Source organism: Hemicordylus capensis, chromosome 3, assembly GCF_027244095.1.
Source record: "Hemicordylus capensis ecotype Gifberg chromosome 3, rHemCap1.1.pri, whole genome shotgun sequence".
Classification (NCBI taxonomy): Eukaryota; Metazoa; Chordata; class Lepidosauria; order Squamata; family Cordylidae; genus Hemicordylus; species Hemicordylus capensis.
Window position 1 is genome coordinate 19,764,345 of NC_069659.1, and position 23,538 is coordinate 19,787,882.

At 44.5% G+C, this 23,538-nt stretch overlaps 1 long non-coding RNA gene across 1 annotated transcript; it reads right to left on the reverse strand.

The window, feature by feature from the left end:
- Positions 1-1,402: 1,402 nt before the first annotated feature.
- On the reverse strand, positions 1,403-10,179 carry LOC128352442 (uncharacterized). The gene is made up of 3 exons (XR_008320418.1): positions 10,098-10,179; positions 7,711-7,780; positions 1,403-2,190 (listed from the first exon to the last, which is right to left on the reverse strand). It is a non-coding gene; the product is annotated as an uncharacterized LOC128352442 (long non-coding RNA).
- Between the last annotated feature and the right edge of the window lie 13,359 nt (positions 10,180-23,538).

Below are 23,538 nucleotides of genomic sequence, written 5' to 3' on the forward strand. Positions count from 1 at the left end.
TGCCTCTCCAGCCGGCTCCGGATTCTGACCAGGAGAATGAGCGGGGGCGGGGCTTTCCTTTGTTGCGGCGGCAGGAGGGGGAATGGCGGCGGTGGGGCCCAGAGCGCACGACTCTTCTGGGCAGGGGGGAGGGGGAAGGGCAAGAGGGAGTGGGGGAGGGGGAAGGGAAGGGCAAGAGGGAGTGGGGAGGGCAGGAGGTACTGGGGCAGGAGGCTGACAGGGAGGGGAGGGTGAGAGAGAAGGGTGGGAGGGGGAGGGAGGGCAAGAGAGTGGGGTGGGAGGGAGGGGAAGAGAGGCAAGAGTGTGGGGCAGAAGGGAGGGAGGGAGAGTGGGGCGGGAGAGAAAAGGGAACAGCCAGGGGATGGGCAAGAGAGAGTGGGGCAGAGGGAGGGGCAAGAGGGGGGAGGGGCAAGAGGGAGTGGGGCAGGGGGAGGGGGGAGGGCAAGAGGGAGTGGGGCAGGGGGGAGGGGGAAGGGCAAGAGGGAGTGGGTCAGGGGGGAGGGGGAAAGGCAAGAGGGAGTGGGGGAGGAGGAAGGGCAAGAGGGAGTGGGGCAGGGGGGAGGGCAAGAGAGTGGGGTGGGAGGGAGGGGAAGAGAGGCAAGAGTGTGGGGCAGAAGGGAGGGAGGGAGAGTGGGGCAGTACTCTCAGAAAAGGGCCCCCACTCTCGGTCAGAGGAGACGGTGGGCCCGGCCGGGTGGAGGATGACGCGGTGCGGCCGAGGCGGCGGCAGAGCCGCAGCCTTGACCAGAGGAGGCGGAGTTAGCTGGCCCCAAAGGTCTACTAGCACCCATTAATTTAACGGGCTTAAAGTTACTAGTCATGTAATAAAATGCAGTCAATATGGTTCTCTGCTGAAGTCATAAGGTTATGAGCTAATATGCAACATAGTTATGACAGTGGCTTGTGATAAAGAACATCACCAAGACAGTAAATCATGGACTGGGCAGGTGTCCTGCGCTGCGATTAGACACTTGTTACCCAGTAGCACATGATTGCACCATATATGCGGTCTCAGCTGAAATGAGCATGGAAATGGAAATGTGGCTTTAGCTCTGCTTTAATTCATGCACTTCTTCAAGGAAGTATGAAGCAGCTAAGAAAACATTTGTGGGAAGGTAAAGCAGCTCCCACACTATGGAAAATGTTACTCACCTCATGCTAATCACATGGCATTTGAATATCAGTAAGTGATAGAGATTAGTTCTTGTCAACTGTGTTTCTCTTTTGATCAGATGAAATGACTGAAAAAGAACTGGTAGTCAAAAGACACTGGAAAACAATGGGAATTCAAGGCAAGCCTAATGACAACCCCCCCATGGACCTGCATTATACCTTGTCAACAAATCATCCAAATACCCCGTTTAGAAAGCATTTGTTCTAATTACTTTAATTCCTCTTTAATGGGATTTCCAGCAGACCTGCCATGCCATCATTCAGACCATGGGAGGTGACTCAGTATTTGAAGCATGCAGCAGTGAGATGGCTGTGCTGTTGCTAAGGTTGCCAGCTCTCACACATTTTACCTGCCCATGAGGTAGGTTTCCCTTGAGAAAGTGTATTTTGTAGGGATGTGTGAAACATTTTGGGTACAGAGCGATCTGTACCCAAACCAGGCAGTTTCGGGCGATTTGTATACAGAACAAATCGCCCATTTGCACCTTCTGAAAGTTCTGTCAACAAAATGAATCGTGCCTGTTTTGGCTCAGAAAGTTTTGTTGTTTCGTACCTCCATTTTGGAGTCAGTCTCCATTTTGTGTTTGACGTTGATTTGAATTTCCCACCCTTCCAGCCTTCGGAGTGGTATAGGAAAGCATGGGCTGATCTGCTGAGAATTGTCTCCTCATTCCTGATTGGTTCTTTCGGCTCTGCAAAGTGCAACATGACCCCTTATTGGCCAGGGGAAGGTCAAAGAAGGGGCAATGGTGGGGGCCAGTTCACGGAGGGATTTTCAAGGGTAATTTAAAGGGGCAACAGGCAGTCATTTTTTCTTTTTGCCTCGTGGAAGAAGAAGAGATAGCTTTGCTTCTTGCTTTGCTGCATTTCTGCCTGTTGTGTTCCACCTTGCCACCATTGTTCTGCCATGCTGCCAACCTGCCTTGTGCCATCCAGTCTGCCTGTGCCATCTTGGGATGAATTCTCTCCTGCATTGATTGCTTCTTTCTTTCTTTCTTTCTCTTTCTTTCTTTCTTTCTTTCAGAAAAAGAGAATTGGAAGAAAAGAGAATTCCATCTATTTTTCCCCACCCTTCTTACTGCTGTTGAGAGAATCACTGCCTGCCTGTGCCCAGAAGCAGCCACCACCAGCCCCAGAGCGCCTGTGGCCACTGGCCACCTGGCCAGCCAGCGGCCACCCCCTCCCCCCACCAGATTTTCCAGATTTCTGAGGCTTTTGCCCCATCTGAAGACTGAAGACGGGCGATTCTCAGAAGTGGAATACTAGACCCAACATTGGAGAAGCCCTCGACTGATGAGTACCCATTAATTTACATACACACACACCCCACCACCACCACCACCACACCATACACACACACACACACACCTCTTGAATTGTGTATTCTTGGCTCCCCCCCCCCCCCCGTTTGGAGGGAAGTTTTGGGTTGCAACTGTATTAAAAAAAAGTTGTGTGCTGTTTAGAAGAAGCTTAAATAGGGGTTCTGTTTAAAGTTTTAAAAAGGGATCCCCATTAGCTAGCTACTAGTAGGTGGTTAGGGTAGCATAGCCTTGTGGTTTTTTAAAGAAAAAATATATCTTTTTTTCCCATTCCAACTATTTTTTTTCTTTTCTTTTTTTTTTAAGAAGCCTGTCCTCTAGTGCCCATAATATATATAGCATTATTGATACTCTCTGCCCGGCTTTCACAAGTCCAGCAGCAGCCTATGTTGTATCTTGTTCCCTGGTTCCCTATTGTATCTATTCTGTTCCCAGTCCCTAGTTATATTGTATCTGTTATTATATCTATCTGGTCCCCAGTTATTGACATTGTTCCCTAGTTACAATAGTCCCTAGCCTATTGTATCTGCGGTTCCCTACTGCCCTGCCTACAGGCTCTGAGTGAGCAGCACACACTCCAGCCTAGTCCTCACTGCACATTTTGTTTACTCCACCCACAAATGCAGCCTTAAAGAAAGCATCAGCAGCACCACAACCCATTGGCACTGGGTTGTGTGTGTGTGTGCGTGGGGGGGGGGGGGACACTCTGCTGAAGTCAGCCCAGCCCGTTATTGGCCCTTCTCCCAACTGAGTGTCCCCTGCCTTTAGACATTCACCCCACTTGCCCCCCCAATTCTTAAAAAAAAAAAAAATTTTAAGTCAGGGTTTTAAAAAGAAGCCCCCAAAGAGATGGCTGGGAGGGGCGGAAGAGTGCCAGATAAAGGGAGGCCTCTTTTTTTGCTGGCCGTGCGGGTGTGTGTGTGTGTGTGTGACAGGGGCCTATTCCTTGAGTCACCCCTGCCCCTGCTTTGGTGCGCAGGCTGGACTTCTCTGGTCTGCCTGGCCCTATGCCAGGGCCTGTGGTTGGGCAGCAGTTAGCGGGGGAGGGCCTCCCCTGCCAGGGAAGAAGTTCATCCCGAGGCAGATGTGGAGGTGGTGCAGGTGGAGGCAGCTGCCAGATCCACCTTGCTGCCCTCCCCACCAGTCCCGGGGGGGTGGGGGTGGAGGCCCCAGGGTTACATCTGTGGAGGCCCAGGAGGAAGCCCCTGTGTTTCCTGTCCCTGGGACTTCCCAGGCCAGCTTTGAGGGCCATGGTGGTGGCGTGACCCAGAAGGAACCAGTAGAAGTGCCACCACCCAAGCAGCCCGTGTCACAGGAGAGTCCAGCAGTGTGGTGTGGGATCACTCTGAGCTTTGCCCTGATGATCCCAGCCATGCTGCCTGCACCCACTGCAAGGCACTTGTTAGCAGGGGCAAGAACCTGAAGCACTTCAGCACATCGGGTCTGCTGTTGCACCTGTGGTGGCAGCACCCAGGGGTCCAAACCTCTGCTGGCAGTGGCATTAGGCCAAGTGCCTCCACTAGTAGCAGTAGCAGCAAGCAGCCAGTGGCTCCTGCTCCTAGGCAGGAAAAACTGACTGAGCAGTGGGTGCAGCTTCTGGGCAAGCAGTGTGTTTGCCCCAAACCATATCTGATTACCCGGGCCATTGGGGAGATGATGGCGTTGGATGATCAGCCTTTTAATATCGTGGAGAATGTCGGCTTCTGCCGTCTGCTCCAGCTGCTCGCCCCAGAGTACAAAATCCCCTCACGCACCACCTTCAGTAGGAGGGTGGTACCCTCCCTGTACTGTGCGTGCAGGGCAGCTGTGTTGGACCGGTTGCGTACAGATGGGCCCAGCACCAGTGTGCACTTCACTGTGGGTCTCTGGATGAGCTGCAGTGGGCTGCACACTGCCTTCATGTCTCTGACAGCCCACTGGTGGGGGCATGGGGGTGAGGGGACATCCAGCTCCTCCCATGCAGGCAAGCCTTCTTGGGCAGTGTTGCATGTGGAGGTGATGGACACAGACCATAGGTCAGATGAGTTGTTGGCGGTCATGGACCGACAGGTGGGGAGTTGGCTAGCCAGGGAGCCAAACCTCTGCTGAGTCATCATGGTGACTGACAATGCAGCCAACATTAGTAAGGTGGCCAGGCAAGTTCAATTTGTGCACATCACTTGCGCTGCACACACTTTGAACCTGGTGGTGCAGGATGCGCTTGGGTTTAAGGAGGCGAAGTTCAAGCACCAGCAGAGGTTCGGCTTAGTTCCCGCCCCAGGACCTGCTGCTTCCGTGGTCACTCAAATGGGGCAATACACTCCCATTTGCTACCACAGAATCTACACTCAGAATACCTCAGAAACAACAATATCCTTTACCCCATGAGCTTGTGGGTATGGGAGTGATTGGCACCCTTTGTGAACTACACCACCACTCACTCTGGGTCACCCTGGTGCCCCCCAAGTGGAGTTATGGGGCTGCTGAAACCCCCATTATTCCCTATGGGGGGGAAGCTTAAAGACACCAAACTTCATTAATTTTTTTTAAAATCAGCCCTTTGCCCAATTCCTTTGAAATACTGGTGGTGGCAGGGACCTATTGGGCACTACCACCCCCACCAACTCTTTTGGCCCCAGGACACTTTTTTAAAAATCCAAACCGATTCATATTTGGAAAATTTGGGTCAAAATCAAATCTGGGGTGATTCGGTGTGTGTGTGTGTGTGTTTGTGTCAGATTCAGACCCAAACCAAATCAGGGGTGTTTCAATTCTGAAACTGAAATGAAAAAATTGATTTGTGCACACCTCTAGTATTTTGTTGAATTAGCCATGCAATTTTGAGCTAGGAGATGTTCAAATGCTTAAGCTATGGATCCCACCTAGAGGCACTCTTACCCCCGGGGCCTCCACACCCCCTGCCCCCCCTGCAATCCTCTTTATTCTGCACCCAGGTGGTGTGGTTCCCACGCCACGCCACTGTCCTGCACTGGGCTGGGCGTGACTGTGACCTGCACCGAGCGGCCAAGCATGACCTCTGCTTTAGCGAGAAAGGGGGTAGCAGGGAAAGAAATATGTGGGATGGGACTATGTGAAGTTGCATGTTGAAATGTTTCTGCAAATGCATATTTGCATAAATATACCTGTTTCATATTCTTACATTCTTGTGAGTTCAGTTGCTGTTTGTCCCCTAAATGTGTTAAAAACACTGTTAAAAAAATTCTTAACCACATTTAAAAAATACTTCACGTGTCATGGTGTGTATGGGTAGGGGAATGATGCTTAACTTGCTGTGGGACGTGGGGGGTGGGATGTGCCTCCAAAGGCCTTTTGGTCCAGGCTCCAAAATTGGTCCTCCAGGCTGCACTCTCTATTGCAGAGGTTCCCAACCTTGGGAACCCAGATGTTGTTGGACTACAACACCCATCACCCCAGCCTCAGGGGGTGATGAGAGCTGTAATATAACAACATCTGGGAAACCAAGGTTAACCTCTTCCCTACTGGAGGAATGGAGACACTGAACTGAAATATCAAAAATAATGGGAAACGACATGTAAAAATGGATATTTCTTGAGGTACATTTATGGAGATGATAAGGGAAGCCAACACAAAGTGAAACCAAAGAGGAGAAACATGGTCATATTGATCAATAACGTATAAACTGCAGAGGGAGCAATAGAAACAAGTGGTTTTAGAGAAAGAAGTTTTTAGATAAGAAGGTGTGATTGTAGAAAAGCTTGAAGTGGCAGGGGAGGAAGCCTCAAAATCTTACCACCACCCCTCCCACTGACAATCCTTGCTGTTCGTCTAGGCATGGAGATTGCACACCCAGACCTGCAGCTGCCTCCTTGGGCAGTGTGGAGGGTCATGGGCTAGGATGAATTACCCCAGCCACCAGAAATCCCATAATGTACTGCATGAGTTGCAGTGCATTATGGGAATTCCCTCAATGCTGGCCAGAATCCCCACAGTCTCCCAGTCCTGCCTGCCTGTAATTAAAAAAAAATGGGGCTGAGGGAGTGCTAGTTTCCTTAACCATTTAAGAGGGTGGCTGGCTTGGTGGGTTTGCTGCCAAGGCACTGCCAGGATTGGACATGATCCCAGCAGTTCTCACATGTGGGGAAGACTGGGCTTGGCTTTGTTAGCCCAGTTTGGCCTGTGCATGAGAACAGCCTCAATGAAATCCTGGTGGAATTTCTGAAGGGTCTTGGGTGCATCTTGAGTTTTAGCGGTATCTTTGCAGGTAAAAGATTGTATTCTAGAGATATTAATGACTAAGAATTGTTTATTTTATTTTTAAGGGATTAATATATATGAAGTAGGAAAAATGAAAGAGTTAAAGAAGCAGAAAAGACTGAAGAAGTCAAAAGAGGGGAAAAAATAAGAAATTCAATCTTCAGAAACTCAGAGGTCATCCACGAGGAAACAGAATCAAGAGAAACAGAAGGTGGAGTAAGACTGATGCTGGAGCAACAAATATAACTAAATCATCCATATAAAACATTCATAAAGCAGTGCATACATGCTAGTCCTCATTATGTGATTGTTATGTAATTGTTGTGAGTTGCCCCGAGCAGCAGTGTACTGGATGGGCGTGTTATAAATATTTTAAATAATAATAAATGATTATTATGACTTCGCCACTCAACATGGGCTGTAGCTCAGTGGAAGAGCACCTGCTTTGCATGAAGAAGGCCCTAGGCTTAATTGCTGCTATATCCAGGTAGGGCTGGGAAAAGACTCCTATCTGAAACCCTGGAAGGCCACTATCAGTCAAGTCAACAAAACTGAGCTAGATGGTCCAATGGTCTGATCTGGTATGAGGCAACTGCCTTGACAGTTCCGGGCATAGCCTGTTTCGATGCTGCTTCGATGCTGTTTTAATGTATTCCACTTTATGCTGGTCAAGGACTATAATAAAGACTGGCTAACACAGGTATGAGGCAGCTTCTCATGTAAGAAGGCCAATGTGGAAGCATAGGTCTGATTGGGACCAGATTCCTTATTAACCACTCTGAACCAACCAAAGAGACCCAGGCCCAGTACAATCCTGACTTGAACTTCTGGTACTAAATTGAATCTGTCTCCACTTAAGCAATTAAATAAGACATGCACAGCAGAAATGTGGGGTGGAATGACACCTCTATCTTCATCCATTCATAGGCACAGCCAGGGGCAACCTCTTCAGTGCCAGAAGTTCAAACCATGTGTCACTCTAGACTTTAAATAAAAACCCAACCTGTGTGGTGCCAGCTTTCTGTTCTTCTTCAGTGCTTTTTTTCATATGTACATTTTCAGCATCTTGTTTTCTAAGGAAAAAAAGTCAGGTTTTAAAAAAATGTTTAAGTCATGTAGGATGGTCATTCTGTTTCTGAAAGTGCAATATATAGCGGAGGCATGCTTGTGAAGAAGCACATTAGTTTTCCCACCATGATTGGGATTAAGGCTTTATGGACAGCACTGTGAATGAATTATATTTCCCTACACGGGGTTCTTTTCCTGGCACTCAACATATTTCTTTTTTTTTAAAGGCAGAAATAATAAAGAAATCCTTTGATATTAATGGCACTGTTAATAAGCACTTTGGTGAACAATTATTGCATTTTTCAATGAGTCACTCCACTCAGACCTAAGAGTTAAAGCGCTCAAACACCACTGAATTTATAAAGTTCAGCCTTGTTACTGCTATTAATTAACACAGCCTCTTAATTCTCGTTCCATTAGAAATGGCATATTCCTTTTCTATTCCCTAGCAGCCACTAGATTCATCAGGGCAAGTAGACGAATGCAATGAGATAAAAATAGGTGATTTAACCTTGGATTGTTCTTGGAGACAAAGCAAACATCTAAAGCCAACATTCAGCAGTAGAATTAAAATCTTTTCCCCCTTTTCACTTTACAGACAGACAAGGCCATGAAAATGTACCAGACTGTGAATGAAAATGAAGCCTTTTAGCAATATTCAAACTGACATCTTTTAGACCCTCTTAGATCTTCTAACTGAATAACAAAACCATAACATGGCAGGGCTTAAACATACATATGTAATAGGCCAAGCTGGGTTGTCTTGGTCACACATCAGATTAGGTCAGTGTTTCTCAACCTTTTTGGAGTCAAGGACTGCTAAATTCTTCGTGCAAAGTTTCAAGGATCGCTACATTCTTCATGCACAGTTTCCTGGAACTTGCATCTCTGGGCAGTTTACAGTTAAAACAATAGAAGCATTAAAATAATTAAATTTGGAATCTTTTGCAAGCATGGAATATTAGGAGTTCTCAGCCTTGGGTCCCCAGATGTTGGTGGACTTAAACTCCCATAACCCCGAACCACAATGGCATTTGGCCATTATGGCAGGGGATTATGGGAGTTGAAGTCACACAATGCGATGGATGGGGGAGAATTGCCATCCAGTCCTGCTGACAATAAACTAGTACCATAAGAACACAGGAGCACAGATAGCTGCCTTATACTGAGTCAGATCATTGGTCCATCTCACTCAGTATTAAGCAAGCAAAGAGGCACCTTTTAAAATGGTGATTCAATTTCTCTTATATTTAGCAAGGGGAGAGCAACTGGCTCTATTCAACCTCAGCTCAGCATCCCTCCAGTGGCTGTTGCGGATGTCAACCCGTATTTACCCGAATACAAGATGACTATGAATTTAAGATGAACCCCTTGAAAAATAGAGGTTAGATATAGGTTATACACTTATTTACCCCAAAAGATGATCCCTCAATTCATTTCAATGATCCCCTGTTTTCTAACATAAAGAAACTTTGGTGGTGGGACTAGTCTTGGATTATAGTATTGTATTTACCAGAATCCAAGATTATTTCCCCCCCCAAATTCCTTGATGTTAGAAATCAGGAGATCATCTCTTCTTTGGGGGTAAATAAGAGTATAACCTACATCTAACCTCTATTTTTAAGGGGTTCATCTTAAATTCAGAGTCATCTTTTATTCGGGTAAATGTTGCCTGTTAGATGGTGAGATCTTTGAGGACAGGGAACCATTTGTTTATTTGTATTTGTAAAATGTCTTGAAACTTTGGTTGAAAATAGGGATGTGCATGAACTGGTTCGGAGGCCCTTTTACAGGCCTCCGAACCAGTTCGAACCCTGGCTGGCTTGAAGGTTTGACGGAGGGTGGTGATGGCTTTAAGGGCAGGAAAGGATGCACTTACACCCCCTCTGCTGGTGCACGATACACTAAAAGCCCATTATGATGTTTACCTGAAGTACTAGCTGTGACTACATGTTGTGCGTGTGCATATGTCGTGCTCATGCATGTTGGGTGTGTGCAGGTGATGTGCGCGACACTGCGACATGCACAGTCGCAGCTAGTACTTCCGGTTACATCTGGTAAACGTCAGAACGGGACGGAAGGGAGGTACGCTGCCGCCCTAATTGGCTTTTACAGAATAGCGAGCCCCGGTGGTGGGGGAGTGCATCCTCCTCCACTCTTAAAGCCACCCTCCCTCCACCGCTGTTGAACCAACCCCTGCTGGTTCCGTGCACATCCCTGTTGAAAAGCGGTATAAATATCCATAGTAGTCATAATAGAATTGTCTGTTCTGATCGGCAGCAGGTCTCCAAGGTTTCAGGCAGGAGCCTTTCCCAGCCCTACCTGAAGATGCTGTCAGGGATTGAACCCGGGACCTTCTGCATGCAAAGCAGATGCTCCTCCACTTCCTCCTCCTTATTGTTTCTCCCCACCACCACTGCAAAAAAGAAATCAGGAAAAATAATGCAATTAGGATGGGGCAATAAGCCCAGCTGCCTAGGGTGCAACTTTGACAGAGGCACAACATGGGCATCAGTAGCCATGTGAAGTGCTGGTTATTAAAATGGTGTTAAATAATGCAATGGATCCTTTTCAGTATGGAATACTGAAGGCAATTTTTCAAGGAGGCAGATGAAATGTTTTCTCAGAGGACAGCTAGCCAGGCAGAGCCTCACTATTCTGTGATCATATGTGCAAATAATAATAATAATAATAATAATAATAATAATAATAATAATAATAATGTGGAATCACCACTTTTAAAACTATCCCTTTGCTTGGTTAACTCAACACTGAGTGAGATAGACCAATGGTCTGACTCAGTATAAGGCAGCTATCTAGGCTCCTGTATTCTTATGGGACTAGTTTATTATTGGCAGGAATGATGATGATGATGATGATGATGTAGCAATCAGCTCTCCCTTACCCTAAAGAGTGAACCAGAAGTGAACCCAGTCCTGAATGACAGGCTAGGAAACAGCCACTCAGCACATGGTGGGCGGGACCTTGAGGGCCATGTGGCAGGACCTGAAGTGTATCTTTGTTCTCAGAAGGAGCTAGGAAGGGGATGAAAGAGGACGGGCGGAAGGCTTAGTGAGGAGTTTTTGTTGCTTCATGGTCAAAAGCTAGTTTGAATAATTCTTTCATGGAAGGACATCTGCAGATTCTTGAGAGACAGGATTTCAGGAAGCTTGAAATCTCTCCTGGAGTTTGGGGTGAGTTTCAAGGGGGCAGGAAGCCAGGGCTTTGGGGTTTCTGAAGGGTTTAGCGAGGGAACAGTTTGTTAGTTAATTCATGTTAGATTTCTTTCTTTTTGTGCTTTGCTAATCCTTACAACTGGTTTATTGTGTTTTTATTTGTAACGTAATAAACTAAGAGAAACTGAGCCTATGCCCTTTCTTTCCAACTAGGGCATTGCAAAAGTTTCTGTAACCTTTAAATGTGCTTTTTGAGTTGTCCTTGTAACTGAGTAACCACAAATTTTAAAGTGTGCCACTCCAAATACCAGCTGGAGTGCTTCTAGGAAGTATGCTTGGAACTACTGAATGTTTCTTTTACTTGTTAACTAAAAGCTGAGAAAGCCTCAGACTGAAGCAGTCTGTAGTATTTTGAATACAGTTTTCTCATTTTGTTCTTTGTGTTTTACCTGCCTCTGAGTGCATTTTTAACTCAGGAAAAGGGGTTTTACTCTGGTGCAAACATGCCTCAATGTTAATTGCTAAGCAACTCACTACCAAGTGTCCTCTTCACATGTAGGCTGCACGTGGAGGGGAGTTTTTGTAATTTTCCATTGGTAAATGAGAAGGAGAGCTCCCTGGAATTTTACCCACACCAGGGAGGGATTAAACTCTGTTTAAAAGTGGGCATGGTGGAAGCAATTAGCAAGAAACGGTTAAGTTGTAAAGGAACAGCCTTTGTTGAGCAGACATGGAGGGAATGATGTAGCATTTTCCTTCCCCTCACGTGGGATTGTTCTGAGACAAAGGCTGGGCTTAAATCAAATCATCATCATCATTATCATCATCATCATCATCATCATCCTGGAAATAATAAAGCAGCAAATAACAGCAGTGTCAAAGAAGATTAGCAGATACGAAGCCAGAATTACACAACATAGGCAGAATCTCCAATTCCAGTTGAATCAGAGACATTTTTACCAAAGCATAGAAGGAGAAACTGCAAGAAATGTAGAAACACCAAATAAAGAATAGACAGTGCAATTCTTGGGGAAATTATGGGACAATCCAATAGATTATAATAAAAAAGCAGGCTGGATGAAAGAGGTCGAAAAATGTAACCAAGAAATGCAAGATCTAATAATAACACCAGAATTAATAAGTGAAAGAGCAAAGAAAATTAAAAATTGGACTGCTCCAGGCAATGATCAACTGCATGGCTTTTGGGTTAAACACCTAACAAGCCTTCATAAACAACTATCAAAACAGTTCAATCACATTTTGCAAGGAGGTGATATTGAACAATAGTTAAGAACTGGGAAAACTCATCTCATAATGAAAGACCCAGCAAAAGGTGCAGTTCCAAGGAATAATAGACCAATAACCTGCCTGACAACCATGTTCAAATTATTAACTGGAATAATAGCAGATGAAGTCATGCAACACTAAAGGAAATTGCCCGAACACCAGAGGCACAAAAGACCAGCTGCTGATTGACAAAATGATTTTAGAAAATTGCAAGAGAAGAAAAACCAATCTAAGTGTTGCATGGATTGACTACAAGAAGGCCTTTGACTCATTGCCTCATACATGGATACGAAAATGTTTAGAAACAACTGGTGTCAGCAAAAACATTCAGATATTTATGAAAAAGCAATGAGAATGTGGAGTACACAGTTAACAAACAATGGCGAGACACTCGGACAGGTTAGCATTAGAAGAGGTATTTTCCAAGGGGACTCACTATCCCCTCGGTTGTTTGTAATTGCCATGACTCCACTTTCACAAATACTAAACAAAACAGGCCTCGGATACCAAACATCTAAAACATCAAGTCAAATCAACCATCTGCTCTACATAAACAATTTGAAGTTGTATGGAAAGTCCCAATCAGAAATTGAACCACTGCTAAAAACTGTCCGTATATTCAGTAGCAATATAGCAATGGATTTTGGACTAGACAAGTGTGCTGCATTAATAATGAACAGAGGAAAAATAAGAAAAACAGAAGGAATAGAACTGCCCAATGGAAGCAAGATCAAGAACCTGGAAGAAAAGAACATGACAAATACTTGGGCATTCTCCAGGCTGATAACATCACACACACTGAAGTTAAAAGAAAAATGGGAAGTGAATACATCAGGAGAGTTAGAAAAATCCTCAAGTCCAAACTCAATGGCAGGAACACCATAGAAACCATAAATACCTGGGCTATACCTATTATCAGATACACTGCAAGAATAATAGACTGGACCCAGGCAGAGCTAGAGACGCTAGATCGTAAGACCAGAAAAATAATGACCATCAATCATGATCTGCACCCCCACAGTGATGTCGATAGGCTATACCTCCCTCGCAGCTCAGGTGGAAGAGGAATGCTGCAAGTCCATCAAACAGTAGAGGAGGAGAAAAGAGGCCTTGAAGAATAGATCAAGGACAGTGAAGTAGATGGACTTCAAATGGTCAATAACGTGAAACTATTCAACACCAATGAAAGAAAGCAGGCCTACAAGAATGAACAAGTCAAGAACCAAGCAGAAAAATGGAAAAAGAAGCCACTGCATGGTCAATATTTGCACAATATAAGTGGAAAATCAGACATCACCAAGACCTGGCAATGGCTTAAGAATGGCAACTTGAAGAAAGAAACAGAGGGTTTAATACTGGCTGCACAAGAACAGGCACTAAGAACAAATGCAATAAGAGCAAAAGTTGAAAAATCCACCACAAACAGCAAGTGCCGCTTTTGTAAAGAAGCAGATGAAACAGTGGACCACCTAATCAGCTGTTGTAAAAATATCACACAGACTGACTACAAACAAAGGCATGGCAAGGTAGCAGGGATACACTGGAACATCTGCAAAAAATACAAGCTACCTGTAGCCAAAGATTGGTGGGACCATAAATTGAAAACGTTATAGAAAATGAAGATGTAAAAATATTATGGGACTGCTGACTACAAACAGACAAACATCTGCCAAACAATACACCAGATATAACTGTAGTCGAGAAGAAAGAAAGACAAGTTAAAATAATCGACATAGCAATACCAGGGGATAGCAGAATAGAAGAAAAAGAAATAGAAAAAATAACAAAAAACCCAGATCTACAAATTGAAATGGAAAGGCTGCGGCAGAAAAAAACCAAAATAATCCCAGTAGTAATTGGCACCCTAAGTGCAATTCCAAAACAACATGAAGAGCACCTCAACACCATAGGGGCCACAGAAATCACCATCAGCCAATTACAAAAAGCAGGTTTACTGGGAACAGCCTACGTATATTCTGCGATGATGTCTATAATAACAGCAACAACATTGATAATAAAATCCAGCCATCCCAGGTCCTTGGGAAGGACTCTATGTCTGGATAAAACGAACCAGTCAGTAACACGTGCCAAAAGCCATGCAGTTCATCGTCTCCTGGAGAAGTCCAATTTTTAATTTTCTTTGCTCTTTCACTTATTAATTCTGGTGCTATTATTAGATCTTGCATTTCTTGGTTACATTTTTTGACCTCTTTCATCCAACCTGCTTTTTTATTATAATCTATTGGATTGTCCCATAATTTCCCCAAGAATTGCACTGTTCTTCTTCTTTATTTGGTGTTTCGACATTTATTGCAGTTTCTCCTTCTATGCTTTGGTAGAAACGTCTCTGATTCGACTGGAATTGGAGATTCTGCCTATGTTGTGTAATTCTGGCTTTGTATCTGCTAATCTTCTTTGACACTTCTGTTATTTGCTGCTTTATTATTTCCAGGACTTCTCTAATTTTCCTTGAATCTAGGTGGTATTTTTGGATCAGATACTGTTTGGTGTTTTCATTCTTCAGCTTCTTGTCATTCATATCTTTCAATTTACTAGCATCTGATCTAAGCCTGGAGATTTTATTTTCTAATCTAATCTTCCATTTAGGTGATGTACTACTTTCTGTTTTTTTTTACAGGTCCACTGATCTTATATCCAAGCTCGTGTGGTGTTATTGTTGCTGCACTGTACATTAGTTGGTTTGTTTCTTGCAAATTATTGGTTGTTATTTCTGCAAGTGCAGCATTGACATCTTTTAATACCTGAGCAAGTTGTTTTTTGGCAACTGTTTTTAGAGCTGGAAGTCGAACCCTGGTGGTTGTTTGGTTCATGTGCTCAGTTATTTTTTGCTTTAGTTCTTGTTGCTTTTCTGTTAAGCGGCATTCGGGTTTTTGAGGTGAAGGCAAAGGGGAGGTTGCCTGGTTTTGATTTTGGAACAGTTCAGCAACAGTGGCATCCTCGATTTCCAACACCTCCTCCACCTGTGCCTGAGCAACTTCTTCAGTTGGTGGTAATTCTTCTTCCATATTTTGAGCCTGTGTTGCTCTTTGCAGTTCTTCCAGCTCAACTCCTGTCAATACTTTATTTCTTATTATGAATTTTCTCTGGTCTGCTAACCTTTGTTCTGTTATTTCTGTATCTGGATGTTTCTCTTTCCAAATTTGGTACATTCTTTTTAAATAACCTCTTCTAGTTAGATCATTATTTCCAGATCATTAATCATTAATAGCAGATCATTACTTCCTTGTTGGCATTTTCTGTATATATTTTTTGGTTAAGCGACGTTTCTTCCTGTAACTTTGCAGTCTCCAGCCCTGGTTGCTCAACTGAAGATCCTGAGTTGCCACCACTTGCCACCAGATGTCCAGGGACTCCAGCACCTGGCGCAGTCCACGTTGACCCAGGCGATGACTGATCCGGTATATATTTATTAAAGTTGCGTCTCACCATATTGTTGATGGGAGAGGCACTCTTTGTCTGGCTCCTCTGGTGATACCTGTCCAGTATGGTTGGATCTCTGGCATAGCTCTCACCTTCCTCAGAGCACGCAAGCCCCACAACCACGCCAAGGTAGTGCCTCACTGGGGGATGATGATGATGGTGATGATGATGATTATTATTCCTAACCCAGATTCTCTAGCCAGTTCATATGAATAAAAACAAAACAAAACAAAACAAATAATCCATTAAAACAATTTAAAATCAAAACAATTAAAAACAATTTAAAAACTAAAAGATTGCCTAAAAGATTGTATTTAGGCCTCTTTTAAAGACTTTGTATTTCTTTTTACTTTGTATTTCTTTGTATTTGTTTTTCTTTCTATTTCTTTTTAGATTTTGAGAAATACTTCAAGAAATTAAAGTAAAGTGTGCCATCAAGTCGATGTTGACTCCTGGCGACCACAGAGCCCTGTGGTTGTCTGTGGTAGAATACAGGAGGGGTTTCCATTGCCATCTCCAGTACAGTATGAGATGATGCCTTTCAGCATCTTCCTATATCACCGCTGCCCGATATAGGTGTTTCCCATAGTCTGGGAGACATACCAGCGGCAACCTCTGGCTTACTAGTCAAGTCATTTCCCCGCTGCGCCATTAGGTGACTTTCAAGAAATTAGATTGTGATAAATATTTTTTAGATTGTATGAAATATAAAGAAATGTGTTGTATTTCATTTTAGATTGCAAGCCCTTTGGGGACACAGAACCATCTAGGGGTATGCACAAATGGCTTTTCCTAAACCAATTTGCCTCAAACCAGAGTCAGTTTGAAGGTCCAACATTGGGCCAAATCAGAGCAATTTGATCTATGATCAAACTGAACCAAACCGGGTTCGGGTGCACTGGTTTAAGATTGTAAGCAGCATTCCTGAGTTGGTGGCGGTGTGAGGGGGGAAAGCTGTTTACCCCAGCAGCTCGCTGCCACTTGCCGCAAATAACATAGTAATGCAAATGGCCTCTGTGCATGCACAGAGACCAGTACTGAGCTGCCACTGAGCTGGTGGCTCAGTAAAGGAGGGGGGGAGCATGCTTGCCATGCCAGAAAGGCGAGCAGTGGCGGGGATAAGTAAGCAGCTTTCCCCAACTCTCGCTGCCCCTGCCTTGGGAACACCCTTAAACTTGTAAAGGGGAATCCCTGCTGGATTCCCCTTTACAAGTATATCCCACAAACCGGTTCAGCCTGGTTCAGTGGTCAAACCGGACTGGACCCAGTTCGGCCAGACATGGAACCGAACTGGCCAAACCAGTTCCATCCACACCCCTAGAACAATCCTATTTATTTTTTCAATGTAAACTGCTTTGATAACCTTTTTGTTGAAAAGCAGTATAGAAATAATGGCTGGTGTGATGCACCGCTTTATGGTGGTATAATGTGCTGCTGGACTGTTGCAGTTACTTACTGCCGATGCCCCAGATAAGACAAGGGAAATGCTGCCAAACCAGCCGTGGCAGCAGCAACACAGGGGCAGGCCAGAGTGGCAGGTTGATACTCGCCATTGGTACCAACAGGTGAGTTGGCAGGTCTGGCTGCACATGCAATGATAGTGTGGGGACAAGTCAGACATGGACTCTTGCTGCCCATGGGGCAAGAAGAAGGCCGGCAGCTTGGAGGGGTCCATGCCATTGGCCACCAATGACATGGGGAAGGAGCCAGGAAGGAGAGGAACCAAAGTTGGAGGAAGAGAAGAGTCCCAACAATAGTAAGACCTGGATGACGGCTATTTAGGCAGGGAGGAACTGCTGATGAAGAAGGCTGGAGTAAATGCAAGGAGGGAAGCCTGGGGGACCCCGGTGAGGGGCAAGGCTTAGGCACTTACCATCTGCTGGAGGAGGAACAGGGTGAATTAATCTGCTCCTGGCAACTGTGAGGCACTAAGATCAAGAGACAGTCAAGGGAGTACAGAGACCCACACCGTTCTCATAGGTGGTGTTGGGGTTGTGCAAATGGAGCGGCTGTGCAATCAACATTTCTGCAAGTTTCCCCATTTGGGACAATGGGGAAACTTGTGGAAGCACTGGTTGTACAATCACCTCAGTTAGGAACATAGGAACATAGGAAACTGCCATATACTGAGACAGACCATTGGTCTATCTAGCTCAGTATTGTCTTCACAGACTGGCAGCGGCTTTTGTGCAGCTCCAACACTTTCCAACAACAGACTTGCAGTGCCACATTTTGCCACCCTAACATTGCGCATCATGTCAACCATTGGTAATAATAACGATGATGGTGATTTATGTACCACCTTTCCAGAAAAACATACTCAGAATGAATCAGGGTAGCAACTCAGTAGATCAGATGCAGAACATGTTATCTTGGCAACAGCAGTGCCATTTCATCATTATAAATTGTTAATGAAGAATTACTGGAGTTGGCAGCCACAGGGCTGCAGCAAGACCTCTTGAGCCTTTCACTGAAGCATGCAGTTGGCAATACTGGAGGAACTGCAGCATGAATGGAAGTGGAAATTGAATAGGCAGAAACCTTCTTCAGAAAACGTCTGCAGAAATCGGCTGCCTCAAGTTTGGGATCCACAACTGGATGCATTTTTCCCCTCTCAAGCAGGGGTATCATTAGGAGGTGGTCCATGGGGTGCAGACACCCCCACTCCGCAATGAATACATCAGAGTCCTGAACCTTATCAGCCATGACCATGACCTCCCCCATGACCTCTTCCAGAAAGGAAGCAAAGCAGTGGAGGCACCTGCATTGAGCATGGGTTCCAAGCCTCACCTAGATCTCTGCTGCTTCCACCTTCATAGGTACTGCTCTATAATATTAGAGACTTTAAAAATGTATGTAATTATTCTGGGAGTGGGGTCTGATATCAAAAGGGGGGCTATAGGCCCAGGGACTGGATCTGCTTGCAAAGGTTGAACATCATTAGGTACAATGGAATTTGTATAGTTTCTCACAAAATTACATGTGAAATAAGCAATTTTTACAGGGAATTCTACTGATGACATCCCACTCAATAGCTAAAGGTGCGATAGTTTGTACTGACTGCCAAATACTACTCCAAAAGTATCACTTCTGCATCCACAATAAATGATGCAAAGGAAGTACATGGAAATGCATTCCCTTAGCTGCATAATTCATTCTGGTTTTATTTTTCATAATATGAAAGAGTGCAGAATCTGCCATTTAGATCTTCTCTCAGAACTGCCCTCCACAGTGGCTATTTGACCTGACTATGCAAAAATGAGCAGGGACACAACGAAATCCCTAGCATTGGCTCAGCTGGGCCAAAGTGCTGTTTGGGGAGGAGAGTGGGTCTTGTGGTAGCAAGCATGAATTGTCTCCTTTGCTAAGCACAGTCCACCTGGGTTTGCATTTGGATGGTTGACAACATGTGAGCACTGCAAAATGTTCCCCCTAGGGGATGGGTCAGCTCACTGGAAGAGCATCTGCATGCTTGGATGCAGAAGGTTGCAGTTCACTCCCTGGTTTCTCCAGGTACAGCTGAGAAAGACTCCTTCCTGAAACCTTGGAGAGCCGCTGCCTATCAATGTAGACAACACTGAGCTAGATGGACCAATGGTCTGACTCAGTATAAGGCAGTTCCTCTGTTCCTTCCCCCTAAAACTTTTTCCTCCAGTGACCCTCCAGCTGGCCACAATTAACTAGGGTGTGTGTGTCTCCAGATGTCATTGGGCTACAACTCCCATCATCCCCAGCCACAATGGCCTCTTAGAACATAAGAACAGCCCTGCTGAATCAGGCCCAAGGCCCATCTAGTCCAGCATCCTGTTTCTAAAAGTGGCCCACCAGATGCCACTGGAAGCCTACAGGCAGGAGTTGAGGGCATGCCCTCCCTCCTGCTCTTACTCCCCTGCAACTGGTACTCAGAGACATCCTCTTGCAATGCAGCTAACCAGCTACATTCCTAGACAGACCTCAGCACAAGACACCTATGGGCAGTTGCCAAGGACCCAGTGCCCTGAGACGGGGTACTGCTGACATTGCCTTGGTTTCCTGGGGGAAATTGGGCCCAGCCAGCATCTAGCAGACATTGGTTGGCATCTATCACCGCATAATAACTTTGTGCTGTGGAGCTGCCTCTTGTCCCAAATGGGGAAATCTCTGCAGCCCCGACGTTGCCTTTGAAGGGTGCCATGGCCCTGCTGCAGCACAGCGTCAACGTAGATGTAACAATGCACTGGATGCTGGCCAGTGGCCATGTCAGGATACGGCGAGTGTGGGGCGAGATCTCGTTTTGGCCCGAGAACTCTCGAGATTTGCCAGGGCTGCTTGGATCTATTTAAGCATGGACAGGCTGATGATGAAGGACCAGTTCCCAAGGAGGGCCTCTGCTGGTGAGTGCCTGATGACTCGGTGTGAGTAGGAAGCACCCATGTGCTAAAAACAAATAAATAAAAATGTGCTAAGTAAGTAAGTACGTGGATGCTGGGAACATAGGAAGCTGCCATATTCTGAATCAGACCCCGAGGTTCTCTTTCCCCATATCCTTTTTAGTCTGTCCCGGGTTGTGTGGTCGCCCAGCGGAGCATAATGATGCTTAATTTGCGGGGGGAGGGCTCCAATGGCCTTTAGGTCAAACATAGGAACATAGGGACGTAGGAAGCTGCCATATACTGTGTCAGACCATTGGTCTATCTAGCTCAGTATTGTCTTCACAGACAGGCAGCGGCTTCTCCAAGGTTGCAGGCAGGAATCTCTCTCAGCCCTATCTTGGAGAAGCCAGGGAGGGAACTTCGAACCTAGATGCTCTTCCCAGAGTGGCTCCATCCCCTGAGGGGAATATCTTGTGGTGCTCACACATCAAGTCTCCCATTCATATGCAAGCAGGGTGGACCCTGCTTAGCTAAGGGGACAAGTCATGCTTGCTAACACAAGACCAGCTCTCCTCCTTATCCAGGCTCCAAAATTATCTAGATACACCTCTGATCAGACCATTGGTCTATATCACTCAGTATTGTCTTCACAGACTGGCAGCAACTTTCCAAGTTTGCAGGCAAGAGTCTCTCTCAGCCCTATCTGGAGATGCCATGGAGGGAACCTGGAACCTTCTGCATGCAAACATGTAGGTGCTCTTCCCAGAGCAGCCCCATCCCCAAGGGGAATATATTCTAGTGCTCACCTGTAGTCCCCCATTCAAATACAAACCTTAGGAAAGAGGGCAATTCATGTTTGCTGCCATAAGACCAGGTCTCATCCCATAGAGGTGGAGAGCTACCCTATTGGCTAGAACACTGTTGTTGCTGGCACTGGGCCACTGAGATGGAAGGAAACCCAGATTTGCTGCCAAGATAAAGAAAAGGGGTCATTCTGGTTGGTGGTATCCCACCGAGTTCACTACCGGGGCGACCTCAAACCTGGAGCTGCCTTCCCAATTCCAGCAATTATTTGGAGAGGCATGAAGTGTGTCCACTGCACTATTCAGCCCCTCAAATTTACCTTCAAAGTAATTTCTTAGGTTCACAACCATCATGATTGCTGCCATTTTGTTCTTCTGGTGCTGCTGCGCAGTGGTGGTAGAACAAAATGGCAGTGCTAATTGTGGCTGCAAACAACATCTTTGCACCTGTTGTGAGCTGGAAGTGCACAGCTAGGCAAGCGCATATGTGCACAAGAACATTTGTTCTCACAGAGGCACTGCTTCTTTCAGTGCTAAGTTGGTTAATAAGAACTCCTGATGATTTATAGGATAGCATGGGGAGTGATAATGAGTTTGCTTGACATCTATAAAACACAAAGCCTGCTTCTGATAGCTAAAGATAAATAATGCATACTGGGATCTCTTAAATCAAGCAAAGAACAAACACTAAGATCCCGACCATATTATGTACAAACCTTATAATGAAGAGTGTGTAACTAATGGATTATAGTTTTATAATCAAAGATACTCTCAACCTGAGATAGGACAAAAGTTCAAGCAAAGATAACAATTGGAAATCAGATTGTTGCAATAGAGAAACAATGAAGTTCATTGTGTGGAAAGCTTTTTACCTTATTAGAATGTCACAAAAAGTTGGTTCTCTTAGTAAATTTTCTAGAAACAACAGCGCTGGCTGTACATACGGTTGGATTCTGAAAAGATTCTGGAGTATTTGGACCAGTGCTGTCAAGTTTGTGGAATTTTTCTAAGACTGTTCTCCACTTGACAAAGACTAAGATCGAAATGAAGGTCACTGGGTCACTTGTGGATTTGTGGACTTGTTTGAAACAGACTATATTACTTTCCCTGTAAGCAACACACAATCAACATTTCCCTGGGCTCTGCAGACCCGTCAGGAACATGATTACAGCTCTCCGTGGGTTAGTACTAGCTCAGCCAATTGTTGCCAGAGGCTCCATCACCAGTGCAAAACCTTTTAGAACATTACAGACACATGGCTTCTATACAGAAAATGAAATTATGCCACCTCGAATCAGAAACACATCTCATCTAGCTTCCTAGGAACCACTCCAGAGACAGTTTTAGCTTATGGGTTCTATTTTTTGCTTTTAAATCTTTTATTGATTTTTACAATATCGTAACAATCTCGTTACATCCAATTAAACAAATGTTGACTTCCCGCTCACCAATCCACGTGAATCACTAACTATACAATTCAACCATTGCTATAGTAATTCAAAACATATATTCCTATACCTTACAAACTCGATTTTACTCTACTCAACCTGCTAATATTACTAAATTTCAAACCCTGTTGAAAAATCAATATTAGAAAAATAGTTCTTTAGGTATAATAAGAATGGTTTCCAATCTTCTTTAAAACATTCCAAGTTTTGCTCTCTTATCAGTACTGTAAGTTTTGCCATCTCAGCATATTCCAAAATTTTTATCAACCAATCTTCTTTTGAGGGCAATTCATTATCCTTCCATTTCTGCGCATATACTATTCTGGCCGCCGTGGTTGCATACATAAAAAATGTTAAATTTATTGTGGAAAACTCTCCTTGCGTTATTCCCAGCAGGAAGGATTCTGGTCTCTTAGGAAATGTCATTTTAAAAATTTTCTTTAACTCATTATATATCATGTCCCAAAAGGCCTTTGCCTTCCTACAGGACCACCACATATGGAAAAAAGTTCCTTCACAGTGTCCACATTTCCAACATTTGTTTGAAACATTTTTATATATTAGTGCTAATTTTAAGGTGTCAAATACCACCTGTACATCATCTTATAATAATTTTCTTTTAAAGTATAACATGCAGTGAACTTTAAATCCATTTTCCATAATTTTTCCCAAGCTGCCATATCTATATTATGACCCACCTCTTGAGCCCATTTTATCATAGTCGTTTTAACCACTTCATCTCTTGTCTCCTCCAAAAGCAACAGCCTATACATCTTAGAAACTAATTTTTCACCATTTTCACACAGCTCCTCCTCAAATCTTGACATTTGATCCTCAAATCCAACTTTAAGATCCTTCTTATAAACTTCATTTAACTGATGATACTGAAACCAATTACTAACCAAATTTTGTACTTCAATTAGGTTTTTTAATTTACAGCCCTTTTCCTGGAAACATAACAAATCCCTATAGGTACCCCATTCCGGTTGCATATTTATCTCGTTACATGCTAAAGCTTCAAGCAGGGAGAGCCATAACAGAGTTTTAGGTTCCAACCATTTTTTATATTTTACCCACACTCTCATTAGACTTCATCTTACATAGTGATTAAGGAAATCTTTATGTACTTTACTTTTATCATACCACAAATATGAATGCCATCCAAACCTTCTATCAAATCCTTCCAGATCAAGTATTCCAGGATTTGTTAATGTTATCCTTTCTTTTAACAGTGTCAAACAAACAGCATCAAAATA